Source organism: Callospermophilus lateralis, chromosome X, assembly GCF_048772815.1.
Source record: "Callospermophilus lateralis isolate mCalLat2 chromosome X, mCalLat2.hap1, whole genome shotgun sequence".
NCBI classification, from domain to species: Eukaryota; Metazoa; Chordata; class Mammalia; order Rodentia; family Sciuridae; genus Callospermophilus; species Callospermophilus lateralis.
This window is the reverse complement of record NC_135325.1, coordinates 58,562,335-58,568,847: the sequence shown is the minus strand read 5'-3', so window position 1 is coordinate 58,568,847 and position 6,513 is coordinate 58,562,335.

Below are 6,513 nucleotides of genomic sequence, written 5' to 3'. Positions count from 1 at the left end.
AGATTCGAGGGCAGAAAGGATGTGCCTTGTTCTTATTAAAATAGACCCTCACTCTGAATGTGAATTTGTCTTCTCTGTACAAAGGGCTTTTTTTCAACATTGGCATCCCTGTCAATACGCAATGTCTTAGGCACCATTTATTTATTAGTTCTTTATAGTTATACATGACAGTAGAATTCATTTTGATAAAATTTCACAAGCATGAAATATGTCTTATTCTTGTTAGGACCCCATTCTTTTGTATGCACATGATGGTGGGATTCACTATGCCCCATTATTCGCTTAAGTGCTTAGGAAAATTATTTTTGTATTTATTCCACTGTCTTTCCTTTTCCTCTCTCCCCCCCTTACCTTCATGTCCCTTTGTCTAATATATTGAATGTCTCTTCTTCCCTTCTCCCCTCTTATAGTGGGTCAGCTTCCACACATCAGCACAAACACCGGACCTTTGGTTTTGGGGGACTGGCTTATTTCACTTAGCATGACGGTTTCCAGGTACATCCACTTACTTGAATAGGTCATAAATGCACTCTTCTTTATGATTGAGTAATATTCCATTGTTTATACACACCACAATATCTATTTGCATCCATCTGTTGATGGGCAGCTAGGTTGGTTCCATAGCTTGGCTATTGTAAACTGTGCTACTATAAATATCGTTGTGGCTGCATCACTGTCATATGCTGATTTAAAATATTTTGTGTATAAAACAAGGAGAGGGGATTGTTAGGTCAAATGTTGGTTTCATTCCTAGTTTTTTGAGGAATCTCCATACTGCTTTCCAGAGGGGTTTCACCAATCTGGAGTACCACCAGCAGTGTTTCAGTGTACCTTTTTTGCTACATCCTCACCAACATTTTGTATTACTTGTATTCTTGATAACTGCCATTCTGACTAGAATCAGAGAGAATCTCAGCACAATTTTAATTTTTATTTCTCTGAATGCTGGAGATGGTGTGCTTTTTTTGTCATATATTTCCTGACCATTTTTATTTTTTCCTTTGAAACGTGTCTGTCCAGTTCTGTTGCCCATTATTAATTGGTTTATTTTATTTTTATTTATTCTTGTGCTAAGTCCCATAATTTAACATTTTATCTGATTTGCAGGTGGCAAATATTTTCTTCCATTCAGTTGGCTCTCTCTTCACAAACTTGATTGTTTTCTTTGCTGTGAAGAAGCGTTTTCCTGTGATGCCACCCATTTATTGATTCTTGATTTTATTTATTGTGCTTCTGGAGTCTTGTTAAGGAAGGTAGTTCCTGAGTCAATAGGTTAGAGTATGGGGACTACATTTTCTTGTAGTCTGTGTAGGTTTTCTAGTCTAAATTCTAGGTCTTTGATCCACTTTGAGTTGAGTTTTGTGCAGGGGGAGAGATAGGGGTTAAATTGCATTCTACCACATACGGATTTCCAGTTTTCCCATCACCACTTGTTGACGAGCCTATCTTTTCTCCAATGTATGTTTTTCACACCTTTATCAAATATGAGGTAGCCGTAGTTTTGCCAGTTTGTCTCTCTGTCTTCTATTCTGTTCCCTTGGTGTTCTTCTCTGTTTCGGTGTTAATACCACGCTGGTTTTGTCACTATAGATCTGTAGTATAAATTAAGGTCTGGGATTGTGATGCCTCCTGCTTTTATGCACCATCTTAGCACATCATGTAGAATTACTTCTGATCAATTGCCTTGCTTCATGTAAAAATATGTTTAACAATAGGTCCATGCTTTTGGATTCCACTCGTCTTGGCGTGGCCCCCACTATCCTGAATCAGCCGGCTTGTTCAAACTGTAAAATTATCTTTTGAAGACTCGGTTGCAGCATCCATTAGTCGGCAAAAATTTCCAGGCCTGTGGCAAGGTCCTCAAAGTGTCTGTGTGTAAATATAATTCAGTGGCCGGGGGCTCTAATTTAGTGTGACACTATTTCTCTTATAACCAGATGTCATAGTTGGAGAATCAGAGTGTTGGAATGGGAGTGGCTACAGGCCACTATTGTCCCGAGTTGCCCTCTAACAATATTTATTTGTTGTTTTCTGACTGAAGTCCTTATTCTTGGTTGGCATAGAGTTATTGGTCTCAGAAAGATGAATTTTTTTTACAACAAAGGGCCCACCAATGATTCCACTGACCTAAAAGTTAAGACTGCCACCTGGAATCAACATCCAGAGAAATGAGTTACTGTGATGGCTGGGGGCATTTAACTAGACCACTGGTGGGGGAACTCAAGAGATCAGTAACAGTATCACAGTGTATGTGTAGGATACATGAGGGGCCTTGGGTGTCCATTAGTAATACCACACTCTTTGATTAAAGTCAATGGGAAATTACAACAACCCAATTCAGGCTAGACTTACAATGGCCTACAGCCCTCAGGAATGAAGGCTTGGGGCACCCTAATGCATAAAGTAGCATGGCCAGCTGAAATACTCACTAAAGACAAAGGGAATGTGAAGTAGATAGTTATATACTCCAGCAATGACCACTTGTGCAGTTCTAGAAAGGACTATATTTGTCATGAATATCAAGTATTCAATATTAAGTCTCTTACATAAGTGTATTTCCGTATAGAACAACAAATTAGCTTTCTTCCCTCTCTTGACATTTTACCTTGTGTCATAATTCACATTTGCTTGATACCATATTACATAAGAATTGGATTTTATTTTATTTTGTTTTTTATTGATTTTATAATTTTTTAAATACATAGCAACAGTGGAATGCAGTACAATCCTTATTACACATATAGAGAACAATTATTTGTACCTCTGTATATGAAGTATGTTCATGTCAATTTATGCCATTATACATGTACTTTCTTCATTACAATTCTTAATACACATATATACCACAATTTTTCATACCTCTGTTTGTATATAAGGTAGGTTGACACCCAATTCAAATCTTCATACATGTACTTTGTATAATGATGACCATCCCATTACACCGCCATTACTCATACCCTTCCCCCTCCCTTTCCCTCTCACCCTTCTTCCCTATCAACAATTAGTCTAATCCTCTCATGCTCTTCCTCCCCACCCCAACAAGAGTCACCCCCCTTATATCAGAGAAAACATATGGCATGTGTTTTGGTGGGATTCCTGACTTCACTTAGCATTATTTTCTCCAACGCAATCCATTTACTTGCAAATGCCATGATTTTGCTCTTTCTTAATGCTGAGTAATATTCCGTTGTGTATAATTGTCACATTTTTTTTTAATCCATTCATCTACTGAAGGGCATCTAGTTTGGCTCCACTGTTTAACTATTGTGAATCGTGCTGCTATAAACATTGATGTAGCTGTGTCCCTGTAGTATGCTGTTTTTAAGTCCATTGGGTATAGACCAAGAAGAGGAATAGCTGGGTCAAATGGAGGTTCCATCCACAGATTTCCAAGGAATCTCCATAATTCTTTCCAAATTGGCTGCACCAATTTGCAGCCCCACCAGCAGTGTATGAGTGTATCTTTTCCCCACATCCCCGCCAACACTTGTTGTTGTTTGTCTTCACAAGAGCTGCCATTCTGACTGGAGTGAGATGACATTGTAGAGTAGCTTTAATTTGCATTTTCATATATTTGTTGATAGATTTTATATCCTCTTCTGAGAATTGTCTGTTCAGGTCCTTGGCCCATTGACTGATTGAGTTATTTGTTTGTTTGTTTGTTTGTTTTGCTTTTTTTTTTTGGTGCTTAGCTTCTTGAGTTCTTTATATACCCTAGAGTTTAGTGCTCTATCTCTTGTGTGAGGGGCAAAAATTTGCTTTCAGGATGTAGGCTCTCCGTTCACCTCACAGATTGTTTCTCTTGCTGAGAAAAGAACTTTTCAGTTTGAATCCATCCCAGTTATTGATTCTTGTTTTTGTTTCTTGTGCTGTAGGAGTCTTATTAAGGAAGTTGGGGCCTAACCCCACATGATGAAGATTAGGGCCCACTTTTTCTTCTGTTAGACTCAGAGTCTCTGGTTTAATTCTTAGTCCTTGATCCATTTTGAGATAACTTTTGTGCATGGTGAGAGATAGGGGTTCAATTTCATTTTGTTGCCTATGGATTTCCACTTTTTCCAGCACCATTTGTTGAAGATGCATCTTTTCTCCAATATATGTTTTTGGCACCTTTGTCTAATATAAGATAATTCTTCTTTTTTGGGTTAGTCTCTGTGTCCTCTCTTCTGTATCATTGGCCTACTGGCCTATTTTGGTGCCAATACCATGCTGTTTTTGTTACTATTGCTCTGTAGTATAGTTTAAGGTCTGGTATAGCACTACCACCTGCTTTACTCTTCCTGCTTAGAATTGCTTTAGCTATTCTGGGTTCCTTATTTTTCCAGAATGAATTTCATGATTGCCTTTTCTATTTCTATGAGGAATGCCATTGGGATTTTTATTGAAATTGCGTTAAACCTGTGAAGTGCTTTTGGTAGTATGGTCATGTTGATAATATTTATTCTGTCTATCCATGAGCAAGGTAGATCTTTCCATCTTCTAAGGTCTTCTTTGATTTCTCTCTTTAGGGTTCTGTAGTTTTCATTGTACAGATCTTTCACCTCTTTTGTTAAGTTGACTTCCAAGTATCTTACTGTCTTTAAGAGGATATTGTGAATGGGGGAGTTTTCCTTATTTCATTCTCAGAGGATTTGTCAATGATACTCAGAAATGCCTTTGATTTTGGGGTGTTGATTTTATATCCTGCTACTTTGCTGAATTCATTTACTAGTTCTAGAAGTTTTCTGGTGGAGTTTTTTTTTGGGGGTCTTCTAGGTATAGAACCATATCATCAGCAAATAGTGCTAGTTTAAGTTCTTCTTGCCCAATACTTATTCCTTTAATTTCTTTTGTCTAATTGCTTTGGACAGTGTTTCAAGAACTATGGTGAATAGAAGTGGTGAGAGAGGGCATCCCTGTCTTGTTCTAGCTTTTAGAGAGAATGCCTTCAATTTTTCTCCATTTAGGATGATGTTGGCCTGAGCCTTAGCGTAGATAGCCTTTACAATGTTGAAATACGTTCCTGTTATCTCTAGTTTTATAGTGAATAAAATAGGGATGCTATATTTGTCAAATGCTTTTTCTGTGTCTATCGAGATGGTCATGTGATTCTTATCTTTAAATCTATTGATGTGATGAGTTACATTTATTGATTTTCATATGTTGAACCAACCTTGCATCCCTGGGATGAATCCAACTTGATCATAGTGCACAATCTTTTTGATATGTTTTATTTGATTTGCCAGAATTTTATTGAGGATTTTTGCATTGATGTTCACTAGAGATATTGGTCTGAAGTTTTGTTTCTTTGAAGTATCTTCATCTGGCTTTGAAAGCAGAATGATATTGGCCTCATAGAATGAGTTTAGAAGTACTCCCTCGTTTTCCATTTCCTGAAAGAAGTTGAAGAGTATTGGTAATAGTTCTTCTTTAAAGGTCTTGTAGAACTCGGCTGTGTATCCATCCAGTCCTGGGCTTTTCTTGGTTGTTAGTCTTTTGGTGGCTTCTTCTTTTTCCTCACTTGATATTGGTCTGTTTAAGTTGTGTATATCTTCCTGACTCAATCTGGGTAGATCATATGACTTAAGAAATTTATCAATGCCTTCACTGTCTTCTCTTTTATTAGAGTACAAGGATTCAAACTAATTTCTAATTATCTTCTGTATTTCTGTAGTGTCTGTTGTGATATTGCCTTTTTTCATTATGTATGCTGATAATTTGAGTTCTCACTCTCCTTCTCTTCATTAGCATGGCTAAGGGTCTGTCAATTTTATTTATGTTTTCAAAGAACCAACTTTTAGTTTTGTCTACTTTTTCAATTGTTTCTTTTGTTTCAATTTCATTGATTTCAGCTCTGATTTTAATTATTTCTTGCCTTCTACTGTTTTTGCTGCTGATTTCTTCTTCGTCTTCTAGGGCTTTGAGATGTAGTGTGAGGTCATTTATTTGTTGACTTTTTCTTCTTTTAAGGAATGAACTCCATGCAATGAATTTTCCTCTTAATACTGCTTTCATAGTGTCCCAGAGATTTCAATATGTTGTGGCTGTATTCTCATTTACCTCTAAGAATTTTTTAATCTCCTCCTTGATGTCTTCTGTATCCCATTGTTCATTCAGTACCATATTGTGCAGTCTCCATTTGATGCAGTGCTTTTTACTCTTTATTTTATCGTTGATTTCCAATTTCTTTCACTCATTATGATCTGATAAAATGCATGGTAGTATCTCTACTCCTACCTTTGTATTTGCTAAGAATTGCCCTGTGGCATAGTATATGGTCTATTTTTGAGAAGGATCCATGTGCTGCTGAGAATAAAGTGTATCCACTTGATGCTGGTTGATATATTCTATATATGTCAGTTAAGTCTAACTTATTGTGTTATTGAGCTCTATAGTTTCTTTATTCAACTTTTGTTTGGAAGATCTGTCCAGTGGTGAGAGAGGTGTGTTAAAGTCACCCAGGATTATTGTGTTGTGTTCAATTTGACTCTTGGACTTGAGAAGAGTTTGTTTGATGAACATAGCTGCACCATT